The sequence below is a fragment of the Varroa jacobsoni genome, unplaced genomic scaffold (assembly GCF_002532875.2).
Source record: "Varroa jacobsoni isolate VJ856 unplaced genomic scaffold, vjacob_1.0 scaffold_1118, whole genome shotgun sequence".
Classification (NCBI taxonomy): Eukaryota; Metazoa; Arthropoda; class Arachnida; order Mesostigmata; family Varroidae; genus Varroa; species Varroa jacobsoni.
The window spans coordinates 303,297-321,247 of NW_019214020.1; the positions used below are offsets into that span (position 1 = coordinate 303,297).

Below are 17,951 nucleotides of genomic sequence, written 5' to 3' on the forward strand. Positions count from 1 at the left end.
GTAACCGTGGTCGGCATGTCGCCAATGTCCGTTCCCTGAAATGAAGGTTGACAGAACGTGCTACAGAAGCTTCCACAGCGGCAGTTAATGCGGTGTGCTAAGTAGCACCTACGGACTCATACAGACTGGTGTGATTCGTAGAAGTCAGGGCCGAGGGTCGATCCGGTGGTAATGCACCTCTTTGTTACGTGTGTTGATTCCGGTAACAGCGTTGCTGCAGCTGCAGCCGGTGAATGCCTAAACTGTGAGAATGGCTTGAACCGTTTAGCAGACGTGATTTTCTAAAGCTAAAAGGGCCTACGCGTAGGAATATTAAGCACCTGTCCAGTAACAATTGTAAACAGGGAATCAAAATACATATATTATACACGGTAGGCAGCTATATACGATTCAATGAATATATTACGTGCCTAGAATGTTGTTCTTTCGATGTTTAGGGTTGGAACGAAGGTCTAGTTCTGTAGTAAAAAATAAACAGCGATGAGCAGGATAATTGAAGTCTGTTACGGTAGTGTCCTCAATAAACGCTGAAAAATGTGATTTATTTGCACATAAAAATAGTTCGAGTGTCTCTTATGAACGTAAACAGGACATTGCGCGATTTCATTGGATAAAAGTTAGACACTTTTAGTGATAACTACGTGTTCTCGAATACGTAAGGTGTTTTCTTCTTTTATTTTAAACGCGTACACCTAATAGGTTTCTTTATATAATCATGCATGTTGTAAAGTGCAAGCCGTAAATAAACATTTCTCCATGTACACAAACAAAGCGTATAAAAAAATACACATGGTTATCTAGATTACTGAACGAACGTAATTTTATGAAAGTTTATTTTCGAAAGCCCTCAACGTCGTTCAGTATCCTGTACGATTGCAGAATTTCAAAAGCAAATGCGCGTAACAATTTATTTAAGCTTTTAATTTAATTACACTGAAAACTTCTTTCTAGAAGAAAATTTCTAGAAACATATTTTCCAGTCACTTTGCCTAATAAAGAACCCTTCCAAAAACTGGTTACTTAGAAAGCCGATTGTTTTAGCTAGTATTTTATTAACAAGCAGTAGACTGGCTTCGGTACTATGGATTTGTGGCTGAAATACGACGACACAAACATTGTACTGACGACCTAAAGCAATTTTGGTGTCTTATTGGATTGACTAATAGGCTTATTTACCATACTACCCAGGTCTATGTAATATGGTACTTTAAAATACAGTACCACACTCCACATAAAGCACATGAAGGAAGCTATATATACAGCTAGCGTATACGCAAGCTTAATGTTTACTACATGGTTCCAATGACGAGCTCGGTATTGCTAGAAACATAACATTTCATGCACAAACAAATACCTTTTTTTTTTTTTAATCTAGCTAGTTAGTGCTTAACCTATTTATATAGCGCAGAGACAACGCCAGCAGGATTTACATGCACCCAAATGTATTTGTTTGTTATTGTGTTACTTCTGTTACTACTACTAGTACTATCAGCAGTAGTAGGCCGGCTAGGCTAGGCAGACACGGTTACTTCGTTCGCAAAAATGGGGGCCTTATTGGGGCGCGAAAGCAATGGATACAAGGCAAGTATTTATATAAGCCTATAGGCATTGGGAATTCGTTTGATGTGGACTGCATGAAACGGAGTGCGAGGAAGAGGAACACGTAGAACCAATGGCGAACCACGAACAAATGAACGCCAACTCCGATCCCGCCATGAACCGGGTGCGCTGCTGCGGGTGGATTGTCCAACAGGCTCGCCCACCAAGAAAGCTTGCACCAGCTACTACGGCATCTCTTACGATTGAAGCAGCATCTGAAGAGAATAAGAACCCGTAAGGCGTTGGTTTGGCCGCCTTTCCTTCGTACGGGGAGAAGGTGATGCCAGTCCTGAAGAAGAATGAAATGTAGAGAATGGGACAGAACGAGCGCGGAATTCGCATTGAGGACGAAAAAAAACCTGAAACGGAGGCAATGCCCGTAGATACCGCCCATGGGAACGAGGCGAGCGGAAATCCAGTTAAAGATAGATCCTAAGGGAGGTTTCTGTTTGAAAAGTCGCCCCTAATATGTCCCTTGAGAAGTGCTACCGGCGCCGAGTAGCAGGCGTCAGTAGGATCAGGAACTGAATAGCGGCCATGGCTTGCCGCGAAAGACGTTGCATGTCGTAAGAACAACACTACTTTAGCCAGAGCTTAATAGTGCTACAAAAGTGGTAGTGTTAGCTGCAGTCGTGAGACTTGCAACGCTCGGACCCTGAAGGCGCGTAGGGTAGCAACAATGGCAGCAGATCGGGTGCGCACGCCTACGACCAGTGGCGCTTAGTCAGGCGATGGCGGCCGCCAGCGACAGACTATTCCAGACGCCGATGTGGCCAGGCATCGTGGGTTCATCGAGCGACACGCCGTCAGCGGTACCCCAGTGTCTCTATGTAAACTGCGTCTCTTCTACAAGCGTATTCCATCCTTGGCCAGTATCAGACACGGTATTTATGCAGACTTTGCAAACTGCCTAGATATCTTTGTCTGCCGCAGATGAAGGGCTGATAATGACACAAAATATAAGGGAAGCATTTCGTGTCATATACACAAAAAACGACAGGAACACAAAAGGTATATTAGTACAGTTAAACTAGTGCCCTTCGCGTCCTTTTTCGTGGACTCCTTCGCTATTAACATAGATCTTACGTCCTGCGGTCCTTTTTCCTTTATCGGTCTACATAGGCTTTATCTTTCGCGTCCCTTCGTCATCTTCTGGGCTGCTGACTAAGAAACGCCAAAACATACAGACCGACAACGGTTTCACTAGCAGCCATAGCAGTAGGAATACGAATGTCTATCACATAGTCCATCAAGCAAACGACAAGAATAGCTTCGGCGACTGCGCAGTAGAGACAACGTAGCTATTAGAGACAAGCAACGGAAAATTTGATCTTTTTCCTTTTTTTTTTCCGACAAATGACAATGTTTCAGGGGGCGCTGCCCAGTTGGTATGCGAATGTGTATGGTCCCATGTGTGGCTGCTAGTACCGCGAGTTGCATGTTGCACCGTCAACCAACAAAGCGCTGTTCTAAGCCCTGTTGTTTTTCCTTTACTTTCCTGTTTTATTCTTTCCTCAGCAAATAGGTCTTCGGTGGTTCCGAAGGAGGATGACATCGACGGCAAGGGCGAAAAAAACCACTAGGGTTCGTTGTGTGGCGCTTGGTTCTTCCCATGGACCCTTGAGCAGCCGCTGTTTATCTCTCGGTAACGCCAGAAAAGACAAAGGGAATGATATTTTGTGGCTATGGCCAAAGCGCTCCCTATCCACCTATTTCGCCGACTATCCATAACAGAGAGCTAGTGCCACCGAAGGGGGTTTGGCAATCGGCCGAGTTTGCCTCGTACCTTGCCGGTATCCATGCAAGTGATTCTGATGCACGACTCGACCAGTCATGGATCGGACGTACCGCGACGTGGCCTGCTATGACCTAGCTATTATGGGCAACGCTCGCTGACGAAATGCCAAGACGCGCAACTGTTGTTCTTGGTGAACGAACAAGACAATAGACAGTAAAGCTATACACGGCAAATCAAACCTTCTTGTATCGCGAACCTCCAGAACCACGGACTTAGCCGACCTTACCTACACCGAGGAAAAGAGGCCTTGCTTAGTACTCGAATACTCTTGCCAATGGAAGTCCATACACATACTTGCGTTGGGCAACTGTAGCTCGGGACAGGACCGTTTACGTCGTTGACCAAAGAGGCTTCGCTTACCAGATCTTCTGATAATCAGCCGCGGCAGGACGACATCCCGTCGAAGACGCCACTGCGCGTTACACTACTGATGAAGAAACAGAAGAAAATTAAATACTGACCTTCAGGACAAATTGGCGACCAATGCTCGCCACCAAGATGAAATTTCCCTGCAGCTTCTAGCAGGCAGCTAGCAAAGACGACGACGAAGTAGTGCCTAGCCGAGGAGTAGGACAGGATACAGACCATCAGGGTTTTCCCTTATTCCGTTTATCTTCAAGCCTAGACGGCATCGAGAAAACTTACTCAGTCGCAGGAGACAAGGGAAGAGCAAAAAAGAAGCTACAGAAAAAAGAGAATGAAATATAAGCAAAACAGCGGCATTAGAAGGAGCACAACGGGAAAAACTAGACAGAAAGACTTAAACAACAAAAAAAGAGGGAGGCAGAATACGAGAAACAACGTAACCGAAATGGTTTGGGGAAAGAGTTGAAGCAATGCGACCGTCGTGCGTCTGCAGGTTGGGGCTGGGCTAGGAAAGGAGATCGAAAAATACACCCGGCATCGAAGGACAAGCCGATAGGTTGAAGGCAGCACTAAAGGTGTGCACCTTATGGAGAAGAGGCTGAAAAAGGTATGCAGTATATGGGGCAAACAACAACCGGCAAATGCTCTTGTCAAATAGCAATTTATAAGGGTTGGCTTAATCTCCTGTATGTGGTATATATGTATATGGATAGCGGGGATTTCCATTGACGGTAGCGGTAGAGACCTCAATTCTGGGTATGTTTATTGCTGTTAATCAGACCAGACAGAAATCGCATTAGATGTGCTTGTTACGTTTGAAGTATGAGACGCTGAATCTAACGGGGCTTAATTCGTTCGATTAAAATGATTACACATGGCCCGAGTGTCCAGTTCATTCATCACGAAGTAAGCCGTCACAAAAATGAGATAATTTTTGAGTAAGGAATAGTGCGAGACGCATTTCCACATCGATATGACGATTTCACTGTTGTAAGATTATCTTATTTATATTCATTATGATCGCAATTACCTTCGTAGAAAACATCAAATTCAAGAGCATCTTGTTCGCTTGTAATGAAAATCTATCTTTAGAGGATTTCTGTTTATCATATACTGTTACCAACATCTGTGGTCTGCCCTACTCTTTGACGAAAAAGGTTCTGGTGAATCACTTGTGTATCTGTGCTCAATGTCTATGGCTAAAAGACGAGTCGATTGAAAAATCCCACATCTGTTTACCAAAAGCTTATGCAACAGCAGAGCTTTCCGCCAGATATGTTGTCCTGGACAAGTCACCTATTACGAAACCGCAGATAGATCTCACAATTTAGGCGACGAAAAGACCTGACACTTATTCGATTCCACATAATATTCATCCAATAGTTTCGCTGGCAATAGATCTAAGTGGTAAGGCTAACTTTGGATTTGTTCGTGTGTCGCCATTTCACTTCTAAATGACACCCACAAAAGTGTGATTAGGTGATATCCCGTTGGATCGGTCACGTGAACGTTGGGTCGTTAGAGTCATAGCAGTCCTGGTGTCACTGCACTGCTGCTTCCACTCGATGAACGTGAGCTGGGCAATAACTGGTGTTGCATCGCCCTACATAGAAAAGCCACTCATAGAACGAACGAGATTAGAGTAACGGAACTGAAGTACTAGGCCTCTAGCGGAAGTAGTAGCGTAGTTGTATACGGTAGAAAAACCGCTGGTACGACTCTCAATTTGCGGTCGGTTCCTAAGAAGCACATTGTACAGGGGCTGCTGGTTTGTTCGAAAAGAGTAATCAGCAGAAGGATCCAGGTGGTAACATAGCCAATCTAACGTAAACAAAGTTTGACAGACTAGTTTCTCCTGGCAATTATGTCTGAGAATGTTTAGTAGTCTGTGAAATCTAATAAGTGTTTGAATTGGCTCGAATTACGTGGTGAATTTTCGAAATTCTGGCCTCAGTCGATTACGTGGGTCGCAGAGAAATGGCAACAAAAAAAAAAATAAAAGATCTAAAGTAAATTTAAAGTCAACGATGTCCACACTTATGGGAATTCGCGGAAGTATGCGATGGAGGCCAACCCTCTGATTTCGTGTGTTCTATCAGTGGGTACGCGTCACGAGATTTTGAGTTCAATCCGTGTAGGGTTCTTGACGTTATATAATATGAGGATTGACGATAAGCAATGCTTAATAGTTACAGTTATAACGACTTGAAGCCAAGAGGTGCTATGCAAAGCAAATGGTATTGTTAACTCAAGGCTGACTATGAGTCTCGGGTTGGGGTGATTAAACGTACGCTTTTCAAGGAAAGAGATTGTTAGATTATATTATGTATACGGTATTGACAAAAAGCTAATCGAGCTTCGGTAGCATTACGGTGTGGATAACGTGTTAACTCGAAATCAGTTGAGCTGCATTTTTTTCTCTCAAAAATACTGTTCGAACACAATTAGATAAAATGGGTTTACCCTGTTCATGAAACTGAACCCTCGTACCGTGCTCGTTATCTTGTTTCTTTATAAATATGAGTTAGATTTTCGCGTCTCAGCATAACTCAACAACACGGAGTTTGATATTTGCTCGTATCGATTAGACTGAACCATCTTCAATACTTTTCTTTAATCTAAATAATACATTAAGTCGTTCCGTATAAAACTACATATTAAATTCTAATTTTTCGAAGTCTTTTACAATCATACTCCTTTTCTTCTCAATCGAAATGTGCACCAGTATTATCTAGGACTTTTCCATTTGGCTGATAACTTATCTACCCGCTACTGTGAAAGTTTGGGATACGAGAGTCTATAACTCCGGAAAGGCAATCTCGACATTTTGCTGAAATTTGAATGATTTTTTAAGGATTTGTCGAGACCCTGAAAAAATAGTGATCTGCGATGATGATGGCGTATATGGGGGATAACCGGAAGCCTTCAAATGTAACTTTTTGCCTTCATCACCCTTGCGGTGTGGTACCGAACATGGTCGTGTAATACAAATGGTTTATCTTTGTTCACTAATCTTAATTGCGAGATTCTTTAAACATTCTCTTCAGTCAATAATATTAGACTTCAGCCGCAATCGACAGAATAAGAATCATAAAGCTCTAGTGGGTAACCACCTATAGGGTAGGCACCAGTATACACACTATACCCTATTATAGCCGTATATTTGCTTACAGTGATGTCTCCTTGGTAATGTCGGGTCCACCCACTGATGTGTCCATTTGGAATTATCGAAGAAGCTCCATTCGCATCACGAATCACGTTTTGCTACAGGAAGACTGTTGCTGCCTGAGAGTAAAAAGAAGCGTCTGTTTTTACCCTCGCTCAAGCAATTTACCACGAATTTCCAGGTTTTTGTCTTATTTATTTCACTGAGATAAAAAGTGTTACGTACACCGAATCTGGGTGCTAACACTTGTGTTCTTTGAGACGCGTACTTTTACCGCAGCTGTCACCTTTGCAGGGGGCTCTCCGCGAGACCCACTTTAGAGTTCAAGATTTAATTCCCAAAATATTTTAAACCAATGGCTCGTAATCTCTCTCTGGTTGCAAAGCATTTACTGAATACGATGTTTACACGCCCATCTCCGCCGTTGTAAATCTAATGTGGAACACATCATCGTAAACCAATCGGATTTTCCTATTTTCTCTGGCCCACTACAACACGCCTGTTAAAAATCCGAATGACAATAACTGGGCAAACTGTCTCAGATTCCCAGAGAACAAATACAACTATAGGTTCCGCTATAAATATAAGAAACGTTCCATATTGAACAACTTCTTATAGTACATGTTCCGCCAATAATAACGCTCATTAGGATTAGGTGTTAATATATTTTTTATTCTTAATTAATTTTTGTTTTTTTTTCTTGTTGGTATAACTGAAATGAACCCTTTCGCCAGGCGACCACTTCTTTTCTAGCACACTTATTTATCTAGCCCTAAAACGATCAGGGTTAATTAGTTATAACACATTACTAAGGCTGTTTGCGCTATAACGTCCTAGTAGTAGCTCGTCCTACATATATTTATTATTTTGCAACATTACAGTTGAAACATATTCATAGGAACATCATGGTTGGTGCATAGTACACGTGGCACTCAAAAAACTGCCTACGTCATCTCGCTTTTTGTAGCTAGCTCATTAAGTTCTTTTCTTTTGGCACGTTTGTGCGCGTACTAATCAGCAAGCACATAAAAGTTACACGACTTTAGCTGACAGTCGTTTCCACCATCGCCAGTCTTTCACTACTCACCACTGCCTTCTTTTTTTCCATTGATGTCTAATCGGGATGGGCTTTTAGACGTATACCCTATGCGGTTATGTTTAAAGCTGACTTCTTCGCCATTCATCTCACTTGGTTTGAATGAACCACATTTCAAGGTCATGTCTTTTTTGCAAAGCATTCGACGAGCGATGCTGATGTTGCCCGTAAGTAATCTTTCACTTTACGTAAAGCAGAACATCGTTCAGACCTCACTTGGAAGTGTGCTGGATCCTTCCGGAGACTTGGAATAACTGGGAGAGAAGGAATACTGGTCACGTTAGGAAACGATGTATACGTCTGCGACAATGAAGCCTGTGTGTTATCCTGAGAGGATTAAATTAATGTTACGTAAGGCACGCCTGCACCAGAAAAGAAGGGCCTAAGCGAGTGCCAGCTGTCGCATGATGAGAATGGACAGAAAGGACAGACATGAACAATTCTAGGTGAATTACCTTAGCAGACCGTGTGGAGATACAACGAGGGGTACAAGGTACCGGACTGTTAAAAGAAGAGGAATAAATACTTTTCTTTTTCTGTTCGATTACAGTTACTTCGTCAATAAGTTGATCCCAAATCGAAATCTTTTGCCATTATATACCTTCATCATCGAGACCACTTTTTGAGCAGTTGCCCCAAAAACGATTGTCTTCCATGTAGGAGTTAGCCAGCTGCTCGTTCTGCTGTGCTTCTCTGGCTACGGATACGTTGTTTCCCTCGTAGAGGAGATAGAGGAACGCAGAAAAGACGTTTTGCTTTTCTTTTTGACACAGACACAACTTTCCAGAGGCAACCTTATTACATCCGGACCTGGGAAAAAAAATTGTATGGATTTCAAGTAGAGCCTGTCGGTAGTCACACACATCAAACGTAGTTGCAAGGCGAACTGACATCGGAAGCATGAACTCTTTGAAAGTATCATTCGACCGTGTTTAACCGGAGCTCTAATTCAGCTCCTCATGTTTTTGAGCCAAGCAGAACCGGGATCACTAATATCTGACCGTTGTCGATAAGCGATTTGTACGAGGCAATGGTGTACTGCTTCGCTCGCTGCAATGAAGTTAACTTTGACTCGAATGGATTTAGAAAGCTCTTTAAAATACGAGGAGGCGTTCTCGCGGTCAGGTTAACCAGTTGCCGCATTCTAAAATATTCAGCGTGTCCTAACATGTATGGATGCGCATATATCTTGATTACCAAAAGGTTGCAACACCCATTGGCCTTAAATCTTGTCCCTGATCTTCCACCTGCAGTGGACGATACTGAGGACGCCCTTCTCAAATTGTTCATCTCTAAGCAAATCGACGATTATGCTGCTTAGTACTCTTGGCACTTAGGATACGCGAGATAGCCTCAGAAGCATTGGTCGTCGGCCACGAGAATGACCGTGTACCACGGAGCGACAAGGTCAACGTGTACTCTAAGTTGTCCTTGAGGTGGTGAATCCTTTAGTAGATTAGGGTTGGTTAAATTCTAGAAAACTACTCATTAGACGCTTTTTAGCGAATGTTTAAGTGCATACCCATACGCGACCATGCTTCCATGATAAACGCGACCATATCTAGTGAGCAACTAGCAACCGTTCAGCGCATCCTTTCTTATTTCTTATGCGCGTATTGTCCCATTTATCTATAGACTCAGTCGGACGTAGTGTCATATGTGTCCATGTAGGCGTCTTCATAGATATACTTTACAATGCAATCAGGCGCCAATCACCTAAGTTTAACAACAATCTATTTTTATAGAATTACCAAAATTCGATATCGGCCGGTATATTTATTTGGTGACTTGTCCGCCTAAAATGGCCCAGATTTGATTAACAATTTCTCTAAACTAATAGAGTTTGAATTTGAAACGGGTTACGATTCTATGTGGCTAGGTAATTCAATGTATTGATTTTAATGGTGTGGCCTCCTACCAATCTCGAGTGGGTTGGCCTATTTAAGCGATTTTTGGGCAACTGTTGAAAATGGGTCGACGATTTTTGCTAGTGGAAAATATCGGTCTATAATTTCTGTGGTGCGTATAGTACAATGGACTAACCGTAACGAACTATATATTCATTGGAATAGAGTAATGTGGTAACTATATCACGGGCTTGCAGATGGCGAAATAACACACTGAATCAGGAAAGCAGAATCATTATAATGAGGTAATTGCAAACGGAATTAGGACAACAGAGTTGTAGCAGTGTTACAGCCTGACATCTGTAGAGTTGCAATTAGCGGTCTGCAATTAAGCTATACTTTATGTTACTATGCACTTAATACAATGCAAATTCGTTAACATTAAAAAAAAAGCTGATAAAATAACCACAACACGGCAGTATAATTATTAGAGTGTTTCAAAGAAAGATACATAGAGTGAAATAATTGCGGTGGTGTAACTATCAGTTTAAACCTGTGCTTTACGTCTAGATTTGACATCGGAGAAAACAATGGTAATACAGGTTCTAAACGAAACCCTCATGTCCGCCTAGCACGAACGTAATCGAACACTATACATATATAGTGTAGAGCATTTCATATGTTTTTTTTTTCTTCATTTATTCACCCTACACGACCAGTTGTTAAGTAGAAACACCGTATACATACATATCTAAATTGAGAACAAGACGCCATTAATAGCATTATCAAAGGTTCAACACTTATGGCAACACATCGAAAGTGATATACACCTTATCCTAAACCATATACTCGCGTCACATATCCCACCAAAGAGCGAAGCTGACTCGTAGCTGCTCAGTGTTTGGCGTGAGCGATCTCTCCTTCACGTTCGCTCTCGTCCTATCAGCCCAGCCGGTCGCAGCAATGGGATGAGGTCTCATATCTACGCATATGATACTATACATAGCGGACTGAACGTCGACTCTGTCTACGCTCTTTTGAGGGTCTGCCTGCTCTTATATTTTATATCGGAGTGATTTCTTTCATGGCTTGCTGTCCTGTGCGGCTGGCCAGTGTTAGCGCCGTGTTCTTTGCCCGCCTAGGCTGACTGCAGCTCCGGAATACAGGAGCGCTCCAGCTCCGGAGGGTGCGCGCCCCCACCCGTTCGCCCTTCCGGCATCGTTACCAAACAAACGGTAGTGGCGTCGTAGAAGCACAAGGGCAACCGAAGTGCTTCCAGGCAGGACACACTGTCGAAAAGCAGTAGGCGCCTGCTGCGGACTTCAGGTTGCCGGGGAGCAGGCATCGAGGAGGCGCTCCATCGCCGGCACCATCATCGCCATCCACGGTACACCACCACGTACCACGACAGAGGCCTCCGGCAGCCGCTCCCGGCCTTCTTGCTCGTCTGTGTGTTGTATAGATGGCAGCAATAGAAAAGGGCGAGGGAAAGACATGATACTCTCTCCTACAGAACCACCCATTTGGCTCCCTCGCCCACAGCCAACGGCCGAGGCTCGCGCGCTCGTCAGAAGTGCTCGAGTCGTGTCCAGGGGGGCCGCGTTCCTCGGTGACGTGTACGCATAAAGTCATGTGACATTTTCTTACGTACAGATGACAGCGGTACCCCTAGCCAATACTGTACTACAGCGTTGATAACATAAAGACTAACGTGGGATAATCATACGGAAGGGCAGAAGGCTCTTGATGCAATGACTTAGTACAAAACCTAAATCGGAGCGTCGTACGCTGCAATACAGCACATTTCCTGAAGATTTGAAACTTCTGAAGTGAAACTTACAGCTAATAGCCAAGCGAACGCGACGGTAAAAAAGAAAGGCAATCATTGGCAGCAACACGAGCATTGCTTGTTAACGGCTTGAACTTCCTTATAGTTTAACCCAGTTTAATAAAAGAAAGTATTGGCCTCTAGGTGGTTGCTTTTCGATTTTTACTGCGCACTAATTCATGATAGAATTAGCGAGCCCCTCCGGCAAATCCGAGAGTGGGTGGTGGCGGGTAAATAGTTTAGTCAGAGTCGTATAGGTGATGATACTTGCTTGTCGTGTTTCTGCCGCGGTGTTACTTGACGGTGTAGCGGGCAACAGTGCGACGTGTATGGGCCCTATCACCTAAGACTGGCCAGCTGTCATCGCAGAAACTCCATCTCGTAGACATTTAACTGTATTTCGTCGGTCCAGTCAATTTGTTTCGCCGGATTCTGATCATTTGTGTCGTAACAATGTCGTGTCATACTGATCTGCATTCCTATCTGTGACGACAGCCGACCGGAAGAAAGACGAATAGAGAAATCCAGTGGTTGTTGTGGAGTTAACCATTTGGGTGCCGGATACTGCGAGGCGTGTTGTTACTAATATTATTGTTATTGCCATCGTTTATTACGATTTATGGTGTGATTTATTATCAATGTCGGTTGACGTTTAGTCGTTGTTGTGTTTGTGCTAGTCGTGTGTGTTGTTCCACCTCGTGCGTGTATTGAACGTAAGCTCCGTGTTCTGTTTTAGCCAACAAAAGCGATGAACGTGATTGCCTATCAATGCGCAACGTATAGCGCACGGAAACGCCCCCAGTAAACTGTTTCCATTGCTCCTATTACAGATACGACGAGCACGGCCAATACTGAAACACTTTTTGGCCACCTAAAAAAAGTGCTTAGGCAGGAGATGAGGCAAACACCGATACGGGTGATGCCAGCAGACGAAAACTGCGCAAAACCAAAAAGTCGACAAGCGTTTTAAAATGCTACCATCCTGTTGGCATTGCTGGTGAAGACGAGTTGAGGCCGAGGACGTCCCTCGAACGTGAGCTGTTCGAAAGGCCGAATCACTGCAGTCACTCGCTGCTGATCGGTCTGTTTCGAACACGGCGTCCACGTCCTCGAATATAATGAGGGCCCTACAGAAGGAGGCTACAAACGCCGCCGACACCCAGAAAATTCAACCATTCTCAATATTACTACCATCAACAGGATCGCTATTATCAAAAACCGCGGGGACAACATTAACATCAACAACGAACACAAAACAGAAGCGAACTTCACTGCCAGTGTTATTTGGCATAACGCTAACGCTATTCGAGTTCACAGCTGCAGTCGCCGGAGATGGTAAGTGTACAATGAGGTAAATTTGTGAGCCTGAAATATTATCAGGAGAACGATTACCGAGATCAAAAACTCTATTAAACTACATAATGGGTAGAAAAAAATATTTACTATATGATATTATAGATAACGATGGTCACGCCTGGCCAACAATGAGCATATTGAGATCTAACAGATATAATTACTAGAATTGAGACTGTCTTATTTCTTCTATTTGGCTCCTGTGTTCACTGTTGCCTTTAGCAGCGCACGTACCCGATCAGACCAAAACAGTGTCGGCTGATCCTTTCTACCCTTGTGACTACTAGTCGCCGATCGTCTCGATACATCGTTTGACGTCCGCAATTACTGCATCCTGTTGCATACTGACCGTGTAGCAGGGCAAAGGACAGTGACAGGCGGAACTGACGCTTCTGTGATTAATACCACGCATCGTCAGCCGCAGTCTCAATGACGACTAAGAGCCGAGTGCCGAGGTTTGACGTTCCATCCTAAAGACTGCGAAGCAAGTGATGGAAAAAGTAGCCATTTCGCAATAGGCTGCTATGATGTTTAAGAGTAAGACAGCGGTCGTTTACAATCGCGCAGAGGGGCGAAGTCGATTTCATACCGGCTTTCTATTCGATAGGTAGTCAAATGTCCCAAACGGCCATCAATCGTAAGCTATAGGTAGTAAAGAAAAATGAAAAGCCGGTAAAAGGCCTGAGTAATAGGCCATATTTAATGCCTTGACTATGAAGAAGACAGAGCAGCTGAACCAAATAAGGCTTAACACTAAACTGGAAGTCTAAGAATAATATCTGTAGAAAAATCTATGCAAAATGTGTTTCTTTGCTCTAAATTGATAACTAAAAAATAAACGATCTGGAAGTAAGCCAAACGTCCACATAGCAAAATGTGTTGTTTCAGGAATCATAAACACTAGTGGTTCCCTGTGACACGAAGTAATTCAATGGCTTGTGGACGTATTTCGAAATGCTGTCAATTATTTATTATGGTAGGAAGGAGCTGACGATTTAGCGTGTTCCAGAATACTTTAATATCGTCGATGCAAACACATCTAGAACCGTGCGTTAACGACGGAACTGTATTTGACTACGGTGATTGTTTTTTTAAATGCTATTATAAGAGTAGCCTCGAACTTCCATTAATATACCTCAATGTTTCACGAAGCACTATATATACGTAGAATTGTATATCGCTGCACGAAGTCCAGCTTAGCATCTGTCTCAGTAGACATTCAAGTATATCAGCTATTCCGCTCATAAGTCGAAAACAAATTTTCCAAAAGTCTGTTCTGTTAGCAAATGATCATGTGTGACCTTCAATCAAGCATTTCATCTAAAACATCTGAGCAAAAATACTACTTAATCCATTCTTACCAACCGCATTACGTGTCAATATTTCCTACCCATTTCATGCATAGAAAATGCTAGTTAGCTGTTCTCAGCTCGATAATAACCATCTATAGCAATGCTCGTCGTTTTGGCACAGGTTTCATTGTTGTCATCAACAGCGGTGATTCGTGCTACCTTCCACTACGCTCAACGCCTTTCCTCTTCAACTGCACGCTCAGGGTCATCGAATGCATGATTCACAACTGCACGATATTGTATCGCTATTCTATGAGTCCGTTCCCACGGAATACTGTGGCTCTGCGTTACGCTATACCATTGTCGGTTAACATGGAGTTTCCCCCATCCCGCGTTATATGCTTGCTGCTGTATTTGCCTGGCCGATCGTCACTATCCAAACTTCTCTCACCCTACCTCTAACTCATGGCGAAGTTAGGCTAGAGAAACTTAGCAGATATTTCCGAAACTCATGCACACCTCTGGCCCGTCAGAGGCATGCTTTAGCTGGCTCTCGTGCCCCTAACTAGCCACGCGTAGTCTGGAAGCTGATAGAGAAGGGACTTCATTGTGGTCTTTACCCTTTGACTCCCACGACCACATGCGCTCTTCTACTGATAAAATGTTTAGCTGTAGGATCTAAGCACGGCTCGAAAAGACCGCTTCTGCATATTTGTCGATGTCTGTACCCTGTACATTGTTACAGCAGGCAGCCACTACTATAGGACAAGCTACGTTAGTAGCAGAAAGACAGTTGGAGTACCAAAGCTATTTGCCAAGGTTTGTTAGTCACCACCAAGGCAAAGGCTACCATCTAACTACGAGCACCATTCCCTTTGACGAGGTAGGCATTTGCTCCCTGATGCAGGCGTCGCTTTAAATGGTCATAGGCACGCAACCAACGAGACAAGCGGTATAGATGGTATGACGACGACGACGTAGAAAGCGCGAATCAACAAAGGCGCAAATTTATTACTATCTCGTGAATTATGACGATGACAACTATAATAACGAACCACATAGATGTATGTGTTCTTATGCTCTATTTAGGATATTCTTTTTTTAGGAGCATACGTTTCGGCATTTTTAAGAAAGAAAGCATATAGCACGCCTAAAGTTGTTCCAACTTAAATCTGCTACTGTGTGGGTATTATTTCGGATCCAGTCAAGCCCCTGTCGCTACTCGAACAACATTCAGTGTTGTCGGTAGTCGCCTACCTGAGGTGAATGGAGGTTAGTATGATTGGTGGAGAGTTTCCAGATAGCTAACTTCTGTTACAACTGCCAAAATCGTAACTTCCCTTGCCTAGGCCATTAGGTATTCTTCAGGTCCGGGCATTAGTATTAGGTGGAACCTACGGAACAGGTTCATATCGTATATTCTTGAAGCAAACTGCCACAATTTTTTCGAGTGGGATGAGGGGCGGACAGGCTTACCAGGTCTACTCATGGTGTGCCTTCCTATTACGTTTCTTTGCTACTGGAACTGTTTTCGTTGTCTTCGGAGTAGCACATTTCATTGGCTTTCGGCAGGCCCCTTCACTGAATCGATCAAGGCTAGTACAAGCTTGTATCAGACAACGATCTACTGTAGGTGTGGCACAGATAAAAGTAGTGGCTGATGAGACCTGTGACAAATATGAGACAAGTGAATGTCGAGATGGCGTGCAATTTGTACAATGATTTTGTATATTTGTAAAAACATTTTAACAGTCAACTCTCCCAGATGTCGGATTCATTCCTATGATTTTTCGCGTGATTTTTTGTTTTTTTCATGTCATCTTCAGTGGCTGTTCCTGTTTGCTTATAATAGGAGACGCTGGTCCGCGATTACTTCGTTATGTATGGAGTCGTAAGCATTATGTCAGAACTGTACGCTGGCCAGGACACGCATCGCTTGTTTTGTACAAAATCATTGTAAGCCTGGGAACGAAGGAGCAATGGCCCGCAGTACTTCGCGTAACAAACAGGCATAATGTCTAGATTTTGAAATAAGCCTTGAGGTAGGACTAAAATGGCCTAGAAAGAAAGATATTTGTTGAACTAATCAGGTTTTCAATATCTATTCCTGCTATTCGCAGTGAAGTTGCGCCGTCTGTTTAGACAGCAAGTCTTTGTTAAATACTCTATTGTGTAATCATAATTTTAATTATGAGGTACCCGTATGCCTTGTGGAACGACGTTTGATTGAACGCATAGAAGAGGGCGCAGCAGTATTTGAAAGAGACTACAAGAGGGAATTTTAATTTCCGCCACAATCATGCACGTTTGCGGTTTCCAATGCCACTCATCTAATGGTCCGACTAAGCAACAATTTGCCTTACTAAGTGGAAGTGGTAACGGGTCTATTTCGGTCATAGGGATTCCCGAGACTCCCCATTTCTTTGCTTCCCAGTCTTGTTCTCTTAGGAGGCAGTTAGAACCGTTAAGTGTCGATTTTAAGTACAAAAGAGATACTTTCAAATTAAGAAAAGAAGAGGAATGAGTTGAATGGAAATTATAAAATAAAAATGTTGCTTTCTGTTCGACTACAACAACATTAAACGATATAATAGATTATAAAGGTACGTCCTTGTGGATCGATGTCCCTCTGCCATGATAACTTTAATATCGGGTTCGTGGCATTTCGTACACTTTGATCACCAGATTTGTCAATGAGCCTGTCAGTCATTGCAGAACTTGATTGGGTGATCAAGTTCGGTGATCAGAAGCTCGCCAGTTATAGCTGGCCTACCTAAAACATAAATTATTTGCCAGCCAACATACATCTTCTGCAGGATCTACTAACACAAAATAACAGTGAACTTTAAAAGTAGTCAAAACTGTTCAATTTTCGTAAGCAAATGGTGTCATATATTCGGAAACAAACTTCGTCCTGCTCGTGCAATGAAAAACATCAACTTCGAGCAAAAAATTAAGGGACACTTGTATTTCTATGGAGTTCTATACTACCCACCACCCGGCAAAACGTAATAATGTAAATAATAGTATATAAAATTTCGTTCTTTCTTAGCAGATTTGATCCCTCGAGCTTCTACTCATTGTTCCCTAACTCTGACGGAAAGTTCAACGAAAAACCACGTCAAAGCAGATCGAAATCACAACCAGCAGACAACTTCCTAAGATACCGATTCCTGATGCGTTTGCTTCTCCTGCAGCACCTTACCACGAAAACCATCACCGTCACTTTCTGTGTTTACCATAATGATGGAAACGAGTGAATTGACAATGTCAGATCGACTCCCTATGCCCCATGAATGCTTATTTTGACGCGTGACGCATATAAGCAATTTTCGTATATATTTTAGTAATAATAGTAGTCAAAGACCGAGGGTAATCAGCTGGCGAAACTAATCTTATTTAACCCGAACTAAGTGACCCGATTATCATACCCGTAGATTGTTAGCACAGTTTGAATTCAGTGTTGGCTAAAAACTGGGAAGAGCAGTCTCAATTATGCAAGTGCGATTCAGAGAATATGTTTTGAATTTTGTTACCAATTATATAGAACAATATTTCAATCCAGCTAACAAGTGGATTACAATGTTGTAACGTCGGTGTAGTTTC

At 43.0% G+C, this 17,951-nt stretch overlaps 1 long non-coding RNA gene across 5 annotated transcripts in view; it reads left to right on the top strand.

Annotated features, from left to right (window-relative positions):
* LOC111266811 (uncharacterized) overlaps positions 1-13,854 on the top strand; it is a 19,387-nt gene extending 5,533 nt beyond the window's left edge. For 3 of the 5 annotated variants that reach the window (XR_002684272.2, XR_015313557.1, XR_015313558.1), the window contains exons 2-3: positions 12,531-13,035; positions 13,276-13,854. This is a non-coding gene — a long non-coding RNA (uncharacterized LOC111266811). Of the gene's footprint in view, positions 1-11,454; positions 11,738-12,530; positions 13,036-13,275 lie in introns of those variants that run through there. The other 2 variants (XR_015313559.1, XR_002684273.2) reach the window with 2 other exon arrangements.
* The last annotated feature ends 4,097 nt before the right edge of the window (positions 13,855-17,951 follow it).